Genomic DNA, 22,241 nt, shown 5'->3' with positions numbered 1-22,241 from the left:
ACTCTGTCGTGGTTTAACCCCAGCCGGCAGCTAAGCACCACGCAGCCGCTCGCTCACTGCCCCCCACCCCTGGGATGGGGGAGAGAATCAGGAAAAAAAAACCTCGTGAGTTGAGATAAAGACAGTTTAATAGGACAGAAACGAATGAAAAACAATGATAATGATAATAATAATATGACAATAGCAATACTAAAAGAATTAAACTATACAAAGCAAGTGGTGCACAATGCAATTGCTCACCACTCGTTGACCGATGCCCAGTTAGTTCCTGAGCCGCGATCCCCCTCCCAGCCAGCTCCCCCAGTTTATATACTGGGCATGATGTCATATGGTATGGAATAGCTCTTTGGCCAGTTTGGGTCAGCTGTCCTGGTGGTGTCCCCTCCCAGCTTCTTGTGCCCCTCCAGCCTTCTTGCTGGCTGGGCACAAGAAGCTGAAAAATCCTTGACTTAGTATAAACACTACTTAGCAACAACTAAAAACATCAGTGTGTTATCAACGTTATTTTCCTACTAAATCCAAAACACAGCACTATACCAGCTACTAGGAAGAAAATTAACTCTGTCCTAGCCAAAACCAGGACAGACTCTTTCAGCATTCACCTCTGGTGGTTTCTAGTTGCAGTCTGATATCACTTGATGCCTCTGTAACATGGCTTTTTTTGCAAGGCTGTAAGCATCCTTCTGAAGCTCAAAGGACAGCAAGGGTATAAAGAGTGTCTTGCACTTGGGCCAGCAGTTCAAATATGGCCCAGAGTCTTAGTGTCTGAAAGGTGGCCTACTGACACTGGCGATCAGCCAGTGTCCTCAGGTGGTGGGCAATTTTCCACTTCACTGTGAGTGTTGTTTGAGAACCTGGGATGCCAAAGTCAACTTATGGCACAAGTGTGTGGTCTGTATCTTGTAGCAGTGACTGCTTTCAGATTATTTTGTTTGTGCTAAAGATATCTCTACCATCTTGTCAGTCAGAGCCTGCAGCAGAGGAAACAGTGATTAAATCTGCAAGGAGAATTTGCTGCTTTCTCGCCCTGAGAAGCAGATCCTTAGAGGTCAAGGTTGAGTCACAAAAGCTGAGAAACTTGCCAGGCAGCAATGTAAGCTTCTCTGTTGATAAATTCGAGAGGACTTCCATTTCCATGGCTAGCAATATAGTATCTTGACAGGTGCTCAGTTATCACAGCAGTAGGTATGTTATGGGACATAGAAAGCTATGGATGACGGATACATGTTTGAGCAGCTCTACATTTTGACAGGGTATTGTGAACCTAGGATTCTTCTGAGGTAGATGAGCGGGCCATTTCTAGGTGGTTTAATCAATGAGAATGAAGATTTCAGTCCTGCAAAAAAAAGACATCACCTTCTTCCAAAAGAAATCCCACATTACCTCCCATGTAGGGCTGGCTAGTATAGCGGATATGTGATATTAGCATATGTGCTGAGCAGTTCCACATCAGTGACGCTGCATGCAGCTGCTGAAATGAAAAAGCATCAAGCAGCCTGGGAACAATGGGAGAGATACCTGGCTTCTTCCAATGCGAGCAGCATGTCTGTGTTTATTTGTTTGCAATTGTGCCAATGTTACGGGATCATCAAGGGCAAATTCGGCTAGATATAGATCAGTGCATGGGCAAAAAAGCAATTAACATTTTATTATCACCCCGTTCATAAGCAATTAAAATAGAGTCGATTCCCCTTCAGATAAAAATGCATAAATAAGTAGAGATCAGATTTGGGTCCTAAAGTAGACAAAGGTATGCTGAAAGTCATAAAAGATCACCTGTCAATTCAGTCACTCAGACTGAGATGCTGCAGGAAGAGGTGACTGAGACAAGCAGAACACATGGGAAATGGCAAGCCAAACAGTGAGATAGGATGCGTACAGCTTTTTTTTGTTGTTTCAAAACCCAATTTTAATTGCTGTGGGTTTACAGATTAATGAAACAATACATTTCTTCCAAAGAAACAGCTGTTTGTTGGGTAATTTTAATCACAACCTGGTGATAACCTCCCATGGGAGTTCATCTGAGCTGCCAAATAACTTTTTTAACACAGAGTAAAGATGGTCATGAGACTGTAGCTAGAGAACTGAAAAAGTGGAAACAATTGTGCAAATTGAAACGCAACTCTGTCCCTTGCATGCATATCTCTGAGTAGAAGAAAAGGCTCAAGAACACAGATCACTTTGTCACAAGAATACAGTTAGTACCAGTATACGCACAATCACTATTGCTGACCATCAGCTGGTGCGAAATGGCACAGCACGTTTGATGCCAATTGATTGCACCCCAGCATGCCACCCATTAAGCAGTTTATTGAAGCACTTGGTTTGGATATGCTGGTTTGAGGCAGCCTCCACTGCTCAAATTGCTGGCAGATAGCTGGAATCAGGCACTTCTTGGGTCAAACTAGATATTGGTCACTTATTTAGCCTGACATTAATTGTCCCAGCAACCCCACGCTGTAAAAACAGGCTTCTGCCTGTCTAGGGTAAACAGCGCTAGTGACACTCCCTAAAAATCAGACAACCTGTCTGGTGAAAGCTTTTAGAGCCTTTCACAAGCTGCAAAAGAGCACATAAGTGATCGAAGGCGGTAGGGTGGGTGCATTATTGTTCTCATTAGAGCATCATCTGCCAATTTATTGCAGCAAGAAGCCAGCAAATGCAAAGCTTTCTCTCTGTAAAAAAACCACTGTACTCTTTATGTAACATTGAAGATATTCAGGGGTTGGGCATGGGGGTGCTGTGGATGCGGCCCTCACTGAAGCCTGGCTCTCTATTCGTAAGAGCAAAAAGGGAGGCAGAGCAGAGGGCAGCGAGGCGGCCATAACAAAGAGCCCAGCACGGCCGCAGCAAGGGCTCCTGAGGGCACCTCAGGCACCAGCTCAAGGCCTGGACTCTCTGATAATGTAAAGCACATGGGCTTCCCCAGGATTTCATTATAACGAAGAAATGCAGATTCTCGCCAGACTGTTAATTTTTATGCATTAAAAAAATACGTCACTGTCTTAGACACATACTTCCAGCCACACATTTATTTGATAAGGGGGATTGATTTTTCCCCATCTTCACTTACTTATGGCCTAGATCCTGTTGCCTTTGAAGTATGTGGTTTCTGTAGTACAGGATCAAACATCTTAGCAGCTCTTGAATTAGAAGAATCCCATACTGCTCTTCTAACAACTGTCCATCCACATGCAGCCATCTGTCTCCCATCCTTCTAATGGACAGGCTAATAGTTTTGCTTAAGATATGCTGGTGGAAGAAATCCTGTTACCTGGGGAGCAGGGGGGGTGTTGAGCCATTCATTTACAACAAAATTTGTGGTATAATCAGCAGTTCATCCCGTGACTGCTAGAGACCAGGACTTTGATAGACCCTGTGCAGTAACAACAGGTAACCCTAGTTTTGTTCCTTACTATACAAGCTAAATAGTCAGGGACTGCAGGTCATAGGGGTGTGAGCAGCTCTGGGCACCTTCTCAATCCCTACTGGCATCAGCTGATTGCAGGAGCACCGGAGGTGTCGCTCCCTGGCTGGTGAGAGCAGCTGGAAGACTTGGCACCTTCACTGACCCTTCTGGGGCTGGGTTTGGCTGCAGTCCAGCGTCTGCACAGAGAGACCTGGGAAACTCATTGGGAGCTCTGGACACTACTGTAATATAGATGCAATGAATTAATAAAGCCCTGCGATGCTCTGAAGAGCTGTGTGTGCTACACATGAGGTTCTTTGCACCTGCTAAGGAGGCTGCAGGATTTATACAAGCAGGAGCAGCTATTCCACTTCTAAAAAGAAACTAAAGTTTGGAAGTTTAGGGAAGTGGCATACATTTGCCCTACCCTCAGACAGACCTGAGGTGTCTTGAGATGGACCTGAATCCTCTCACCTCTTTGCTTTCTCAGCTATAGCAGCCCACCTCCTTGGAGAGAAGGAAACCGGGAAGAGCAGAGCAACAGTGGCCAGGCTATCCTGATGAGCTAAGGATCCCCTGCCTCCCACTCTGCTGCTCTGAGCCCAGCCGAATCTACCCAGTGAAACCTGGGCACCTCCCAGTTTCTAATGGGCAGTGACACACGGCAGCTCATGCCCTGCAGAGCAACCCAGGGAAAAGGAAATCCCAACACATTCAAATCCTTCCCACCATTACACTTAGAAGCATGAGGCAATGGAGGGGACTGCTCTGTGGTAGAGCACTGACCTAATAGCATCTCATTTCACAGCAGTGCAACTGTGGGCTCATGGGGAGGGATGGACTACCTGGACCTTTGCAAAAGATAAGGGTGAGAGGGCACTTGCCGGAGGGATCACAAATACTTTACCAATGCTTCAGTCCTGCACCAGGCTTCAGAGTGCTGCCGGCACTGGAAAGTGCGCTGATCATCAAAACCTGGAAAGGAGCTTCTGAAGCAGCCTCCATCGCTGCAGAGGGCAGGCCATCCAGCCCTCCCCTAGCAATGCCGTCGTGCCCGCTTTGCAGAGGAAATAAACTGCCTGGCTGGCTGCAGAAGCATCTCCTCCTGGGGAAGGCACTGGATAGCTCTGATTTAGCCACCACCTCCCAGGGGAGGCTGGGATCCCAGGCACCTCAGCAAATCCAGGCTTAAATTTTTCTAGGTTTTTGAAGTTTTGCCGGCCACTCCTTTTCCTTTGTGGCTGTAGATCAGAGGGAGAGAGAAAGCAGAGCAAGCAGATGGTTTGTCTAAACAAAGGTCAGACTTGCTGCTCAAGAGGCATCAGACCAGTGTTGTTCTGCAGCGAGCAGTGTAACACTGCCAGGTCACACAGCTAGAGAGTCCCCTTGGGAAGGTGAAAGCATTACCCCTCCGATGCAATTCCTATCTTTTATGAAAGCATGCACAAACACATACAAGTTGAGCAGTTAGATAATACGCAGATAGCTGGTACCTTCTAAGTGACTCAGATAAGATCAGGCAGTAAAAGCAGCAGAACCTCCTGCTTAAAACATCCTAGGGGTGCAAAACCATGCCCCAAACAAGAAAACCTAGTTTTTAGCCATGTACCTGAGCCTATTGCCAAATGAAGAGTACAGAGTCAGCAAACATACACAAGAGAGAGCCGAGTAGGTAACTAGCACTGGCTACTCCAGCAGCCAGACCTACCAGGGCAAAGGAAAGCTAAAATTCATTGCTCGTGTTGCATCAAAGACAGAGCTAAGCCAAAACGTGAGCAAACTGCATAATCAGGTTACCCAAAGTTGTCTTTTACTTCTCATTCTTTAAGAAGGAAGCATTGTTTTCCATCTAACAATGGCTATAGCCAAACTGTAAAGCTCATGGGGGAACAAGTGAAATACCATATTATTTCAGTAGAGCAGACATCACTAATTACCTTCTTACCTTGTAGAATGTCAAATTAGTTGAAAAAAATAGATCAAACTACTCTTAAGTACAGTGATTAAAGTGATCAAAAGCTCATAACAGCACAGAGAGTGCAGCGAGGTTGTAGTTGCGCTCTAAAACCTGCATTTCATGATGGAAGATAACAACAAGAGACAAGGAGAAATGTAAACACGAGTATTTTGCAAATGCTCACATTGAATTCCACAAATCATCCCAAATGTGGACTTTTAGATTTAATCTCAGGCTTCAATCTCAAGCTGTGTTTTTCCAAAGCAAGACAAGGCTTGTAGGAAGAGGTAATATTCTCTCTTCTGACCTTCAATCATCTTGGCTACAAAACACTGTTAATGCCATTATTCTAGAGGCTCATTAATATTCTGAAATGTAAGGAGATCCTGCACAGGTTTAAAAGACCCAGACCAACTTCTGGGTCAGCATTCAAACCAACCTTCAGATTTTCTTCTGAAGTCTATGTAGCCATCCACCTCTCTATCTGGAATAGAAAGATGGATCTCATTACTTCACTATATTTAATATTTATCTTCACAATGCTGCTGTGTGGACTAAATGCTAAGTATCTCTTCACACATTTGAAACAACCCCACGTAAAGGTCAAAGCCTGGAGTTTTCATAGGTCCCTTTAGGCACCTAGCAAAAGTGTCTAAGCTAGCAGACTAAATTTTCTGCATAGTCCATGGAGAAACACGGGCAATGGAGGAGGGTAATTTATTCAGGCTCCCAGCTCCCTTCACTGGCCTTCAAGGCAACACAGCTTCCTAACTCAGACCGTGCTCCTATCATAGGGACTTCCAGTGATATAGCAAGAATTAGGTGCAATAAACCCAGACCTAAGTGACTTATCCAGTGTCGTACCAGGAGCCTGTGGCAGATCAAAATTTAAACCTGTGTTTCCCTGGGTCCTAAACTATTCCATTATAATAAAATTATTTTGTTGTTTTGACTCTTGCCTCAGCAAGGTGGTAGATGAGTTCCTCTTGGAAATGTAGGTTTGTCCAAGTTAAAAATCTGCAAGAAAGAAGCAGATGAAAACTGTGACAAATGACAGTCACAGTGTCCATAAGGGTCCTCTTGTATAGCCCACGGAAACAAGAGAAGCTGTGTTAAGTTCAATAGACTTGGAGTTAAACCTATGAACCCCATATGAAAGATAATTGGCTGATTTTATAAAGAAATCCCCCAAATGAGTATTGTTTTGCCTGAGATCATTTATCTGAGCAAACAGAGCCAAATAGATACTCAATGGATGTAAGCCAGACTCCTCTAAACACTGTTGCGTTAGTTTACAGCAGGACTAAATTTGACCCAGCATATCTAACAGGATGTTTGATAATCAGGATGTCTTTGAGGGATCTGGAATGATTGCTTCTGCTCTTGGCCTTGCGTTTCTTCAGCAGACAAAGGGGGCAATTCTACAAAGTTTTCACAGAGATTACTGGAAATTCCGGAGAAGATAAGATTAGGACTGATGAAATACATACAAGTATTGTCTTTGGCATCCTCATAAAGTGTTGCAAGATAGAAACTCATTTTCTCTTTGAAACTGAGCAAAATTGAACCTCAAGGTGCAGTAACTTTATGATTTGCACAGAAAGGGAGACTGCAAACAAATCGGGAATGAGAAATTTTAAAATCAGTTTGTCAACCAAAAGAACTAGTTTGCTCATTTGCATTTTCTGTCCTGCAAAATGTAATTTGGGAAGAAAGAACCCTCCTGTCCTTAATTTCTTACCTAGAATTTTCTTTTTAATAAAAGGTAGGCAACATTCCTATCATACCTCTGTTCATTAGTAAATCACCCGGAATCACTCCTGTTACTCCTAAACATCTCCATCTTTAGGAAGCAGGCAGCAGTGTCGGTGGAGCACTGCTGACTCTTCACTGTGTAGTGCCTTGGGAGCTTCAGGTTCTCCGTGAGACATAAAGGCAGTGGAACTGTCTGAAAACTGCTGAGACCGTGGGGCTCCACAACGGTTAATATCTTGGGTGCAGAGGAGAGGATGGGGGAGGGAAGTGATTATTAACAGTTTGCTCTCTATCTAATATACAGCTTGGCAAACAATTCAGAATTAAGAGAATTCAACCTTTTCCTTGGCCACTGTTGCAAGCATGGACACTTGTAGGCATACGACTAAAGACGTACATGTTTTCAGTGTTTACGGCAAAGCATCTCCATTGCTGGTTGTTCTGCTACTGAGAAAGGGAGGGCAATTTTATTTTTCCTGTATGTGCAGCTAACAATTCCAGGAACCCCAGTTCTCCTCCCACTTCCCTTTTTCCCTTTCCTGGCTCCTTTCCTCTGGGATTTGACACCACCAGCCTGAGGCTCTGGGTTACCCCTAACATCGCTTCTCCCCTCTTCCTTCCAAATCTCGTAAAAGAATTAAAAAGTGAAATTTGTGGGTTTGTTTTGCAGAGGAAGACCATGGGGAAAACAGAGATAGCACAGCTCTCCTGGAGTTTCAGCTTTGGGTGTATCTGTGCTGCTCAGTGCAGTGCTGGACAGTGGTGTGCAGCATGCCTTCAGAGCCCACGCTAGCCCAGGATACCCACTGTGCTGCTCGGGTACAGCCTTCTTTCTAGATTTCTGCCACTTTCCTTAAGGCCTGGCCTCACTAATCAAAATCTTGAGCTAATTCTGGCCCTAGTTTAATCCTTGCGGCAGTCATCCTGCTGGCACAGCCTTATGCCAGTGGCAAAAGTAGGAAAGAGCCCGGTTCCACAGGAGGCCCAGGAGATACCTGAGGGGATGTGGCTGTACTTAAGAGGCTCATTCCTCAATACATCCTCCAGGCATTAAAATCTCAGCATGCACTGAGAGGCTCCGAGAAAGATAAACACAAAATCTGGATACCCATAGAAGTGGAAACGCTGGGGTACGGGGAACAGTGGGTGCCACAAGCTTTCTTGCTGTCTCTGTGTGTGCAGCTGGATTAAATGCTGGATGTGCTTTTATACTACAGCACTACATCCCTTCTAGAGGGCAGAAAGAAGCAGCACAGCAGTGAGAACGGCAGGATGTCTGGGAAGGATCTGATTTTGCTCGGGTACTTCCTACAGGCCTGGTCTATGTTAGGGGAAAGTTTTCCTTCTGCGTGACTGTGAAGCAGGGAGATGTCTGGTTTCCCTGTCACACAGGGAGTTTATGGCTGATCCCTAAAGTGAACCAGTTCCCCTGATTTCTAGTCTCGTGCTCTGACCCTAAGACTGTCCTTCCTGCATGGTTCCCGCATGCATGCTGCGAGCAGGGCTGGGAACGAAGCCCAGTTTGAGACTGTAATAACCTAGATCAGTAGTGCCCAAAGCCTTTTTATCACTGCTTACAAACAGACCATGGCATGTGGGCCACAGCCACATGCTGGGGCATACCTGTCACGTCAGGTCACTGAAGCCAGAGAGAAGCCAAGTCCCCGCACTGGGGCTACCACACGTGCCACCTGCAAGGGCTGCTTTGGGTAAGTGTCCTGACGGGGTGTTGTCGTGGTTTAACCCCAGCCGGCAGCTAAGCACCACGCAGCCGCTCGCTCACTGCCCCCCACCCCTGGGATGGGGGAGAGAATCAGGAAAAAAAAACTCGTGAGCTGAGATAAAGACAGTTTAATAGGACAGAAAGGAATGAAAAACAATGATAATGATAATAATAATAATATGACAATAGCAATACTAAAAGAATTAAACTATACAAAGTAAGTGGTGCACAATGCAATTGCTCACCACTCGTTGACCGATGCCCAGTTAGTTCCTGAGCCGCGATCCCCCTCCCAGCCAGCTCCCCCAGTTTATATACTGGGCATGATGTCATATGGTATGGAATAGCTCTTTGGCCAGTTTGGGTCAGCTGTCCTGGTGGTGTCCCCTCCCAGCTTCTTGTGCCCCTCCAGCCTTCTTGCTGGCTGGGCACAAGAAGCTGAAAAATCCTTGACTTAGTATAAACGCTACTTAGCAACAACTAAAAACATCAGTGTGTTATCAACATTCTTTTCCTACTAAATCCAAAACACAGCACTATACCAGCTACTAGGAAGAAAATTAACTCTGTCCTAGCCGAAACCAGGACAGGTGTGCAGCCTAGCTGGAGATCATGTCTCCTGGCCTCACAGGTCACTAATGATCTGCAAGCCACAGCCTGGCATGGCCAACAGCAGACTGTTACACGCAGCTGCCTGGGAAGTGATTCACCCCTAGCTTTCTTTCACAAAGAATAGCTTGCATGCTTTGCCAGCATGGAAAGTCATGGTGTGGTATTTCTTAAAACAGGGACTTTAGAAAAGGTTTTAAAGTTCTGTTTGAAACATTTTGTTGTATTAAAGTAGTGGTGTGGTGTCTGTCTTTCTCTGACCAAGCTTGGAAGCTAGCAAAACCTAATTTCAATGTTTAAATGTGATGCCATTTGTTTAATGCCATAATAGTGTTGGCTGGAAAGCCCTACAAAGGCAGAAGACTTTAGCCCATGCCACAAGGAGAGTTTTGGTTGAAGAAGGCAACGGTGAAAGTAGTACTGCCATAATAACTCTGTTTCGCCAGGCATGCACTTAGTTCAGTGCCCAACGGGGGACTATTTTACTGTATTTACATTTATAAAGTCCTGTCCACTACACCTAGGGCTCCTGGTCAAAATTAAGTATAGACAGCTGCACCCACGCTGATTCTTAAATTATTCCTCCTTGCCCCTACACGAGCAATAGCCTTTTCTCCCCCCCAGACCCTCGTGCACACAAGCAGCGGGAGCAGCCAGTGCACTGCTATGGTCCCAGTGAAGTTGCACTGGGCTCCCCCCGCTCAGGATATGGCCTTCAGGACCTTACCCCAGAAAACGGGCAAAAGAAGGCAGGACAGCAGGATTTTTTGCAGCCATCTTTGGCTTGGTTGCAATTTTTCAGTTCAGTTTCACTCTCTGGCTCAGAGGACTTGTTACCCGCCTTGCTAGACAGGGTGTTTCAGGTCTGTAGGGTGCAGCTACGGCACGCAGTGACGGCAGCTATTTGCTCGGCTCCCCAGTGCTCAGGGCCAGTGTGGGGTAAGCAGCGCCTTCGCATTCCCGCTGATCCCTGCTGGAACCGCGCCAGCCCTACATGGCCTTACAAGTCGGCTTCACTTTCCTTCTTATTTAAAGCTACAAATTAGCAGCCAGGAAGACATCTTGGTGTCAGCCCCTGGCAGTCCTCAATTTCACAGCAAGGGGCAATAGAAAACTGAGAAACAGAGAAAAATGCTCGGAAAAAACCCAACAAAAGAAAATATTGTATAAGATGGGTCCTAGCTCCCTTCCCACTCACATTGTAAGATTACTTAGGTCCCCATAGCTTCTTAGTCCTATGGGCATGACGAGAGGTGTTATTATCTGTCCAAAAATTGTGCACAGAATTTCCAAGTGATACTCAGGACTGCAGTGTATGCAATATGAGAAAGGAAGCACAATACTCATTTAAGAGGTGGGTAATGATAGCTGTAAGAGACACAGCTAAGATTTCAGGGCACAGAGCAGGTCAGGTAGCCAGTACCACCAAAAAAGTTTGTATAGGTGTCACGTGGCAAATTCACTGAGTAGGGAATAGGAGCCATGTGGTACTCGGGAGTACAACTACTTACAGAAAGATTCAGCATTACAGAAGTTTCTGCAAGAAGGTTTTGTTGAAGCTAGTATTTAATCCAGATCACCCACATACCTCCCCAGTGCTTAAACTGCAAGAATATACTTGTTCCCTAATTGCAAAAGAGCATCAAGGATCTGTAAGTATTTCTGCCGGTGGGATTGCTGAGTGTTGGCATAATCAGAGAAACCCTTGACTGCAGGCTTTCAAGTGTCCAAGCGGTAGGTCAGAGTGCTTGTTGCCATGCTAAGTGGCTTTTTTAATTCCCCATCCAAATCAGATAATTTAGGGAAGGTGGTCCAAATTAAACTCATGAGTTCCTGAATGCCTTGTACCAGTTCTTAACAAGGAGAAATTTCCATTGCCTCTAGAAAGGCCTTAGTTAAGTAAGGTCTGAGTATCACCTTGGAACATATCCTGACCAGGTTGTGCAACCTTTGCTCACGCTGCTGCCCTCAGTTCAAGTAGCCTCTTTACAAAAGCCAGTTATTGTACTCCCTGAACCAGCTCTGTGTATATTTACACCTCCAATGTAGATGTCCCTTTTGTAGTACCTCCCAGCCAGGGATCTCCAAGACCCATATAAATATTAGTTATGAAACTCTAACGCAAGCCTGTGAAGTGGTTTAGGATTTCTCTTTGTCACATGAAGAGGAGTAAACAGAGGTGCCAAGCTGGTAAGTACTTTGCCCAAGATTAGAGCTGTTGGTGGAACACAATTGGAGGAATAAGGTGTCAATGGAAGTATGGGGTCCTGTCTTCAAATCGCTGCCTTTTACTGACAGAGCTGCGGTTTTGAGACTGCACTGTCTTTAAGACACCACCAGAGTTCATTTGGCCTTCGTCGAGCCTCCCAATTCCCTGCCATTTCATTTATTTGCTGTCAAATCTGTGTGACCAAAGGAAGCGTGAATTTGTTTCCAGGCTGACTCTGCGCTGCTGACATCTCGGGACCCGCCCGCAGCAGGAGGAGGTTTACTGGGACAGTGCGCAGCGGAGGGGGAAGAGGACGCGCGAGGACCGCCTGGCCGGTGTGACGGTGGATGGCTGCAGCCACCATCGCTCAGCTCCTGCGCCACGCAGGCAGGGACCGTGTCCATCCCTGGGTGCGACCACCTGGGTGTGACGACTTCAGAGCTCTTCAAAAGCTGGGTGCTGGCACATGCCACCGGCCCTGCTGCTGGGTCCTCGCTGCTGTGGCTGTTACATATACTATCCAGGTGACACTAGCTTGTGTCATTCCTAAGTGCCAGCATGCAAATACAGGCAGGGAGGTGGCCAGGGACAAAGGGGAAGGAGCTAAAGAAGTGAGCAGAGGAGTCCTTTTGCACAGCATGATCACGAACACCCCAGTTACCTAAGGGCACATTAGCCGAGGCTGCTTTACCTCTCACCCCTCCTGACTGTCACCTTGACAGCCAGGTTCCCATGCACCCGCGTGGGAGACAAGGGCTGAAGGTGCCCCCCAGCAGGCAGCTTGCCACAGCTATCGGATGATCTCCCTTGGCAGCGCACCGCCGCCTCCGTAATGCCTTCACCTGTTGTCCGCTTAGCTCCCCCGTCACCACTGATAGCATCGCCACCATGACCTTGAAATCCTTCTCACAAGTGCCACCCTGTCTCTTAGCAGCGGTAAATCAGATCTTCCTTCCCTCAGTACCACTCCCTGCATTTTCATTTCTGAAGAAAGAGCCAGGGAGGGAATGAAGTTTTTCCCTCTGCAGCAGCGACTGTTTTCAGCTGTAGCCCAACAGATTGCTTCGCTCTTCAGCCTTATCATCCAATACCACCTTAATGCATGCAGCTATGAAAGGTTACTATTAGTGACTGATATCATTGGCGCTGCTGGCTGGGGGTTTTAACCCTAGATGAACCAAAATCTCCTCTATACCACATCTTCAGTAGTCTCTGGGATTTCAGATGATATAAGTTATTATTTTTAGAGTGTTTTTTTTTGTAAAAGAGAAAATACGGTAAGTTTGTTATGTCAGAGGAAGACAAAGAAAAGTCAGCCGTTCTCTAGGACCAAATCAATCAGTGGTTTATAATGCATGGAGTGACTGACAGCTCTGACCCTCTGGCATCGTAATTTATTCTCCAGTCTCATCTCTCTGCGAGTATTGCGTATCATGCTTTTAAAAATGTATACATAGAACCAGCTAGATGGTTATATTTAGTGCGACCGTAGGTATGGAAGCACTTCTTTTTTTAGCTTCTCTTGGTACAAATATAGAGATAGGAGAGAATCAAAAGGGCCCTCTGCACTTCTCTTCTGCGCTCCTGCGAAATCGTCCCCTCCGTTTGGCAGCATGCCCAGAGGAGTCTGCAGAGCTGCTCCTGAGGACGGGCTCTGGAAGGAACGGGTCGACGAACAGTGAGTTTACAGGACATTGCCAAATTTCAGGAACAACCCCAAAAAATCTCATTCCAGTGTGGAACAAAAATGGGGAACAAAACAGAAGTTACAATTTTTTTTTCCCAGGAAGTCCAAACAATTTATTTTGATGTTTTCAAACCTATTTTGACACTGTGGAAGTCACTGGGGGTGCACCAGTTGATAAGTGGGAAAGCCCAAAGGGCCGAACACCCCTGAGTTAAGCACCTGCTCCAATATAAGCATCCTCCAGTTCAGGATCCCCCAAATGCACCCTCCTTAGCAGGCTGGCCCAGATCCAAGGAAGGGAAGTGCTACCAACTTTGCGAGACCTTCAAGGCTCCCAGCCTTTCTGGTCCACTTCCATCCTGGCAAATTGGGCAAACTGGGGAAACTGGGCAGCTCCAGAATGTGGTTCCAAGCACTGGGAGGAAACTGGGGACCAAGGAATCTGCTGGAGACCATTGATGTCCCAGCCGTATCCCTGCGGAGCCTGTCTAACCTCACAAATCTGCATTTTCCATGGAAAAGTTGTTCCAGCAGCCCTGGCTTCAGACTGGGGGTCAGAGAGTCCCTTGGCAGGGAGCTGCTGGCTGCAGGAGTGAGCGTCACAGCGGGGGGGCAGGGGGCACGGCATGCGGGCATCCCCGGGGGTGCGGGGTCCCTCACCAGCTCCCACCTGTTCCTGACGGCTGCATCCCACAGCCTGACCGCAACTGTAAGCACTGAAAATCGTGAGAAACAGACAGGTTTAATGAGTACATGGACTTTTTGTCGGATCTGAACAGAAACCTCTGCTCTGGCCTGACGAAGGGTTTGTGTGTCCCAAGATACCTGTTTTTTTCAGGCTGTTGTCAGCTGGTCTGATAAACGGTGTTACTTCTCCCTGCAGATCTCGCTTTGCTTTTGCACTAGCCCACAAGAGGTACAGACATATGAATACCCTGTTATAAATGCACTATAAAAACAAACACCTGCTTACATTTTTTAAATGCTGTTGTCCATTTATATTGCGGTTTTCCATTTCTTGTCTGTTTGGTATCTACTGGTCTGTCCACACACGAGCATGCTCATTTGTACATGCACAAATCAATTAGCATGCACGCTTTCCTGTGTAAATATGCTTGTTCCTTGGGCAGTTGCATATCACAGACCAGTGACACCTCCACACCTTATTTTAGGAGCTGGAGGTAGGTTTTTTCACAGGTTGACCTCAAACCTACACACACAAAAAAATACCTTTTCTCTTAAACTCTCAGGCCTTGTTTTTCACACTTCCCAGCAAGAGAGAAGGATAAAGCACATGCAGACCTAAGAGTGTATTTTATAACCATCGAGAAAGTAATAAAATCTTCTGCTTCAAAGCAGAGATACATAATCCATGTGTACCTGCCCGGACCTGGTCTGAGCAGAGCTCCCGCAGGGCTGAGGCCAGGGTGATGGACGCAGTGTCACAGGCTGTTTGGAGACGGCAGTGTTCATGTCCTGGGTATCGGTAAGGGCTTGCAAGTTATTACATCCCTTGCTCAATGGGTGAGAGAGATAAGGAGCACTTTCAGCAGGGTCTAAACACATGGGGCAGTGATCAATGCAAATCCCTTGTGCTCTGCACGACGCAGGTAATGGGTCTTCGGCAGCTTCTCCCCGGCGGGAGGGAGGCACAGTCTGGCTGACCTCGTCCAGGAGGACAAAAGACAAAAAGACGAGAACCTGTAAGAAGCAGCAGCTGTGACGGAGAGGGGGAGAGGCATTTTGGGGTCCGGGATCTCAGAGGTGCGGGACTGACCTGGCCACGGTCTCTGGGGGTGGGGGACAGGCCACTGCCTGGCAGCAACTCAGCCAAAAGTGGCAGAGTGCGCATTCATCTTGGTTGAAATCAAGCTTTTTTTTGGGTTGAGCTGAAGCTAACCAAGCATCAGCACTCACCCTGGTGTGGGCATCTCCAAAACAGAAGTAAGCCCTGGGGCATGCCTCGTGGCAGCCTTGGCATGTTAAACGGCATGCAGGCGAGGCCAGCCATAGCGGCAGCCTCCCTCTCACCTGGGAGCAGAGAGGAGGAGCTGCCCTGGCCGGCTCCCCGGGGCTGCGATTGCTAAAGCCACAGCCCGCAAACGTGCCGAAGTCACTGGGACCGGGGAAAAATGCCTTTGGGACACAATGAGACGCTGACAGTTCAGGAACTGACAGCCCTGGGTCTAGCCCTGCCGGGATCCCTCTTTGCAGAGGTCTGAACGCCTGCGGTGTGCTGGTTAAAGAAATATATCTTTTCCCTGCCATTTTTCAACCTTGAAGGACGCATAATCACTACTATTTGATGAAGCTGCTTGTTAATTATGCTTACTGAAAGGTGTTTCCCCCTGTGTCTTCCTGAAAGACGTGGTGCTGTCCCACAATACACAGCACAGCTCTAAGCAGCGCAGAAAGTTAGGGCAAAAATGCCACCTTTTCCAAGGTGTTAAATGACTAGCATGGACTTGCATACTTAGTGTAGTATACTCTGTTTCCCTCTCTGCCACAATCAATACCACTCTGATTTCTTTATCATGGATGATGGGGGATGGATATGAACGATCCCATTCATACCTCAGCTTTGGCATTTTGATTCCCAAACAGCCCATTCACTAGTAGCATAAAAATAATGTAAAAACAAATACATCAAATAAATGTAGTTTGAAGACATCTCTATTACAACCCTGCTCTGTATTCTATAAGCAAAATATGTACTGTGCATACAAACACCAGGGGAATGAAGGGATGCAGGTATTAACACTGACATATCAAGTGGTTCCTTCATGAGACCATATTATCTATGCAATCACCTACAAGTATTTACATTTCATGAACGAGGTTTTCCAAACAGCACCTCCAGCCGTATCGCCTCATGCTGTTCTTGGATGAAGTTCAGGCGAAGAATGAGGCCAAATCAATGCTTACACAGGGTGTTTTATGAAAGACCCGGCTGCAGCGGGAAGCAGTCGGTGCTGGTGACTCGGGGGGGGTTTCTCCCCGAGGGGCGGCCCTGAGTTGGGGTGACTCTGCGGCAGTGAGAGCCCCACGCTGCTGGAGGTAAAGCACTGTGTTTCTGGAAGACATCGTTCAACAACCAAGACAGGCAAGTCCCCAGGCAGAAAAAGGGTGGGCAGATCCTTAGCTGGATTCAGCCTCGATCTTTGGCCACAAGGTTGGGTGACCTTTTTTTTTTCATGTTTTGGTATTGGTTCCTTTGAACACAGTTTAGCGTAGGCAGGGCTTGCAAACTATTTACTCGGACTCTTCTTTGGAGCAGTTGTGGCTAATTTGCCACTCACGGGGTGCGGTTGGTGGCTGAACTCACACGGCATTTTTACAGCCTTTGCCGGATGAAAAATGTGTTAATGAGGAAGAAGGTTTAAAAAAGCCACCCATTCTGCAAATAGCCTCCTTCTGTAGATATGCTGACCGGACAAAACAGCGCTGGCAGTTCAGAAAGTTTGAAAAACACCGTAATCAATTAATAGATTTTTTTCAATATCGAGCCACTCCTAAATCCTGACCTAGGACAGGGCACTTTATGACACTAAGAAAACAAATATTGGTGTAAATTGTCCCAGCATCAGTTCAGCAAGTTGCCTCCAAGTACCAGACTGACTCCAGGCCTTCGCCATGTCCGGACTCTAGCACAAGTTATACATTTTACTTACTTAAATTCCCTTTGCAGTTCCAATGAGACACATGCTACTTCTCTACTACTTCTCCTAAGTTGTTGTGACTACATTTCAGCTTAAAAAGTGCCTGTTTCATTGAATATAATTTACAGAGTAAAACAAAAAACCACCCCCCCTCCTTTTAAAAAGTGAAGCATTTGGGAACGAAAGGTGCTAATACTATAAAAATTATTAACCTATGCCCCTCCTACTCAAAGCAGGAATCCACATTTTGTGCAAGGACAATTTATATGACACTGTATGAAAATGTGACTTGCATTTTTATAATTTTTTTTTTTTTTACATGCCGATGAGCAGAGCAGGAGGTGGCTGGGACATCCACGCAGGATGTGGGAGATTAGGGCTAAACTCCTGCTCTGCCCAAGGGAATGTGATCCGCTGCTCCCACCTTTTACTAGGAGAGTCTCTTTATGCTCTGTCTTCCAGCTACCCTGGGCTGTGGGTGCTCCCAGCCAGCTGTTGCAAAACACTCGACTACTTCTTGGCAATGGGAGAAGAAAACAAGTGAGTGAGGCTAGAGAGACACACCGTTATGCTTGGTAAATAGACAGGCGTAATCCAACCGGAGAAATAAATGAATTTAGCATTCAGCTGTATGTCCCTCCAAGCACACTCCAACTGCTGGAGTAACTGCACTGCAGCCAAGTGAGCAGGGCCATAGAGAAGGATTTTCTCTCCAACTGCAAAACCCCCTGTGGCTCCTCTGAGGTCTCTTTTCCAATGCTTCATCTCCAGTGATGGATACAACCGCTGGTCAGGGGGATATAGCTGCTGGCTGAGAGTAATAGGAGGGTTCAGGACATGCCTCTCTGACCTTCCTTAGTCCTTTTCTGTGATGCTTAGGGCAGAGCCACACTTTATAGATACCATGTTAGCGTTGGAGTCCCATGTGAACCTGTACCATTGGTATCCAGCTTCCTCATAAGCAACAGTCCTAGAGCAAATTGAGTTGCAGTGGCTTTCCCAATGGTCAGTGGTCTGGGCGTTATTCAAAGCTTGGTGAGTCTCTTTGGTGGCTTTTGAACCAGACCGTTCCTGAATTTTGTCTTCAGAGCACCATTATGAGCTTTGCATTTACAGCTGAACCTTAAAGTGCCTGTAAATTAGGACAAATAAAGCTCAGCTTAGAAAGAAGTCCTTGCTACACAAAAAGAGCCTATGAGTACACACGGCAGGCTGCCATGTAATGGGCTCATTTACAACCCCATCTCCTGTTTTGTGGATTCTCCAAATATCACAGTTCCTACAAAAGAAGGGGAGAGCCAAGTCCATCATACTTACGACACACACTTAGATTAATGCTAATCAGATAATTATTCCCCTGTAAGGAAAGGATCTGTAGATAAACTCCAGCCCATTATAGGACATGGTTCTGCTGGCATCAGTCATTGGTACTTCCACAACAGGTGCCACTAAGTGTTTCTCAATTATTAACAAGCCTGAAGCCAGGTGAATGGGTATAGTTATGTCACAAGGGACACCGCTATATTAGAAAAACTCTGATCACCTCATAGTAAGTTGGAAGTGCTTCCCGTTTGCGAGGTGACAATTTGCACCAGCCCAGGTAAACAGCAGGGCTGAGCCACGGGCAAGTTGATCAGCTGGCACTGCACGGTCTGATCCAGACCCCATTCATGCGTTAGGAAGTTTTTCCTTACCTTGCACAGGCACAGGAACAACCGAGAGGATGGGAATTAGTGTTGTGTCAGTCAGTGCCCAGATCTCTCATGGAGATCTCCAAAAAAATCTTGTCCAAAAGCCCTGCTACCAAGACAGGTAACGAAGATGATGAAAGCTGGCTAATTTTACATTCCTCTGGGCTCTTTCTCTTTACCCACCTCAGGTCTGTGTGCCCTTGTGATCTATCTCCTGGGCTGTAGTTTTCCATTTTGAGTCTCAGGCTAGCATGGAAATACTTCTCATGCCACAGCAGTACGACAGCCCTCTCTGTAGATCTGCTTCTGCCACCATCCTCCTGTCTAAATTGGGCCATAACTTCTGGAGAAAGGCCTGGCAGGGTGAATTTTACCCACTGATGGTAGTTTGTGGAGAACCACTACATGTAGCCTGCAATTCATGCCTCCTTCATACAGCTAGAGTGTGGGAAGGCGTCTGAGCAGAAATTAAAATCAGTCTCCTGGGTGCCACTGCAAAGAGGCAAAGTTAGCACACTCCCACTGACACTCTTGGGATGTAGGCACCTATACAGAAAATGGACGCCTCAGTTGCTTAGCAGAGTCTGTCCACAGTGTGGAAAACTGATACCTACGAACATTTACGGAATTGCATGAATGGGGGAAAACATTTGAATGATATATTGCTGTGCAGGCAGCCACTGTGTGGGACCCAGACAGTCAGCATCCTGTATCACGATAATAGTATTTTGTTAGTAGTTTTATCATCTCCACCTCCGCAAGTGTTCATCTACGGTTTGCCCCTCGGGGAACCACAGGGTCATTTCCAGCCCCTGGCAGCATGCTCACTGCCTTAAAATAAACAGGGGGAGTGATTGCATATGGGAAAATAGTGCCCTGAAAGGAGGAACTGGGGGAAACTCACACCCCTAGCTTTCTCTGGAAGAGCTAGAAAATAGATGTTTCCTTAGCCCTGGGGTAGGTGGATTAGGGAAAGGAGGAGAGGTCTGAGAGCACTGACTGCGCTGGGCCCACTGAAGATGAAGGGCTGAGCTCTGACCTGGCATCTTTGGTAGTGATGCTAATGAAAGCATTATGCACCGAGGAGCCATGTGTTGAATACAAGACAGAACTGGGCAGGCTCTTTACATCTAACTGTTATATGGGAGCTAAAAAGTCACACAATTGCTTCCTCAAACAAAGATTTGCAGTCAGACTGTGTTCATGTCAGTTGAAGGCAGATCACGGCCTCCCGAAGGACTTCAAAGATAAGATAACAAGCACACACACAAAAAATGCGGTCTGCCTTGAATTCCTCTGGAGGGTCACTAAGGCACTGCAAAGCCAGCTCTGGGTTGAATGTGCTGGCTTGCCTATAGCCCTTCCAGTAAAATATGGTTTTCTGCCTGCAAATCTCGGTACTCAGAAAAGAAGAGATGTGTGGAACAGTCTTGTCTCCGGAGCAGGGGTGCAAACAGCATCTCTGGATTGACATGTTTATGCATGCGATCTGCTGTGCCCGGGGACCACACGGCTTGACCTGCACCATATTGCAACGCAGAAACTGAGAGTGGTATACAGGGTCAGACCAAAGTTTCTGGATCAGCCTGGTAGTGCATTCCCGAAAGCAGCCAGGGGTGGATGGGGAGGGAAGGAGTAAGAGAAGCATGGCAAGCAGAAGATGATCCATCTCATTGCCACCTTCTCAGCTTCTGGCAGATGTGAAACTTGAAGGACTGTCTGAGCTGGATCTTGCAGCTGAACCTCTGTGCCCTGCAGCACCAGTTAGTCCATCTTCCCAACTCTGGCTAAAGTCCTGTTGAAACCTGTTTATACTGGGGGCCTCCACATTATCTGGTGGCAGTGAGTTCCCCAGTTCAATTACGTACGGTATGGAAAAGCATTCCTTTGCATTTATTTCCAATTGGCTGCCTGGTAATTTCAAAGGATTTCCCATTCTGTCCTATCTAATTTGGAGGATGTGTGCCTGGTGGCTAGACCACAGGACTGGATCTCTGAATTAGTTCTATTTTCATCTCTGTCATTCTTCTAAAAGAGCAGGTATTATTATTCATTGGAGTGAGTTTCACCTTCAGCCAGCTCAATTAAAATTACCCCAAGCAAATAGTGATCTGGAATTTGGACTGAAATGACATAGTTGAGACTAATGTCCCCTGCACACCTGCAGAGAACAGGTAGAAACTAAACTAGGCAATAAAGGTAAGAATTCTATTTTAAATTTCCAATACCTGGATCGATTTGTGCAATTGAAACTGCTGCCAACATGTTACGAAATAACTTGTCATACAGTAGTAGACCCTATTATATAGAAGAATGCCTGTAGTTACAGAAAGATAAGATGAGATCCCATGAAAGGGAAAAATGTGTGATTTCTAAAAACAGCAATTTACATACTGACCTAAGAACCATCTATCTATCGAGCTGTTGTAATTGTGCAGTTTGCTATTTCTATTGACGTGTCTTCATGTCACTTGTCGTTTGCCAGTGAAACAGCACAAAAATCTTGAAAAAATTCAGCTAGACCAAAGAGTGCTTAACAACCTGCGTTAGCAAGTGAGTAACCAAACAGCTGAGAGAGTTTCAGAGATATAAAGGTGCTGCTCAAAATGAGAAGTGGTAAGTGTCTGCGTTAATTATAGTCTTGGGCACATGCTAGTACCATGCTCACAGCCCACCATTACTGGGATTTTTTTCCTTCTTTCAGAGGCAAAAAGCCACAAGGGAAGCCAGGCAGCCTTTCTGCAAGGGATTGTTTGCATCCAGGACGTGTACAAATCTCTTTATATTTATTTAGAAACTAAGGCAATTAAAACACCCCAGGCCCCTCCTGTTAACTCAGAAACATCATTATGAAGATGCTTACGCCACAGCAGCTTACTATGCTCGGCTTACTGGAAAACTGGAAAGCTGCATTTTCAGTCATTAGATCAACAATTTCCCAAGGTTGCTAATGGCTTGCAAAAATCTGCCCAACAGTAACAATCTCAGGGAGATTCTGTTGTCTCCTCTGAGAACTCTTATTTGTTTTCAGAATGAGAAATTTAATTAGGTGAGGTTTTTTGGTGGAGGAGTTCATGCCTTGCAGCCTCAACAAGCAAACCCTGTGTGACTGCCCAGCGCCACTCAGGAGCCTGAGCCTTGGCAGAGCTGAGGACCAACCGGGGCAAAGGAAATTAATCTGATTTTAAATTGGTTCCCGCTGCGTTTTCCCCCTTCTTGTACAAGCTAAGCAGCTGAGCTCACGCCCCACCTTTTGGAGTTTACCCCTGTGCCCGTGCATGGGCTCGTGCATGGGTTTCATGGCTGGGAGGAGGGCTGGGGGGTGAGGCGGGGGCTGCGGCGGGAGGTCCACCGTGGCTGCTCCGGGGCTGGCCAGGAATGCCACCACACGCAGGCAGGCGGCATTCCCCTGGCAGGGCAGCGGGCGATGGCCAGGAAGGGCGCGCACAAACAAGCTCATCCAGGCAGGCGGAGAGATAAGGGACAGCCAGGTGCCACCAGCATTCCTGAGGGCTTTCTCAACTTCCACTGTCCTAAAAAAC

The sequence above is a fragment of the Gymnogyps californianus genome, chromosome 1 (assembly GCF_018139145.2).
Source record: "Gymnogyps californianus isolate 813 chromosome 1, ASM1813914v2, whole genome shotgun sequence".
In the NCBI taxonomy this organism is placed as follows: domain Eukaryota; kingdom Metazoa; phylum Chordata; class Aves; order Accipitriformes; family Cathartidae; genus Gymnogyps; species Gymnogyps californianus.
The sequence above is the reverse complement of the archived record's forward strand: the minus strand, read 5'-3'. Positions refer to the sequence as shown.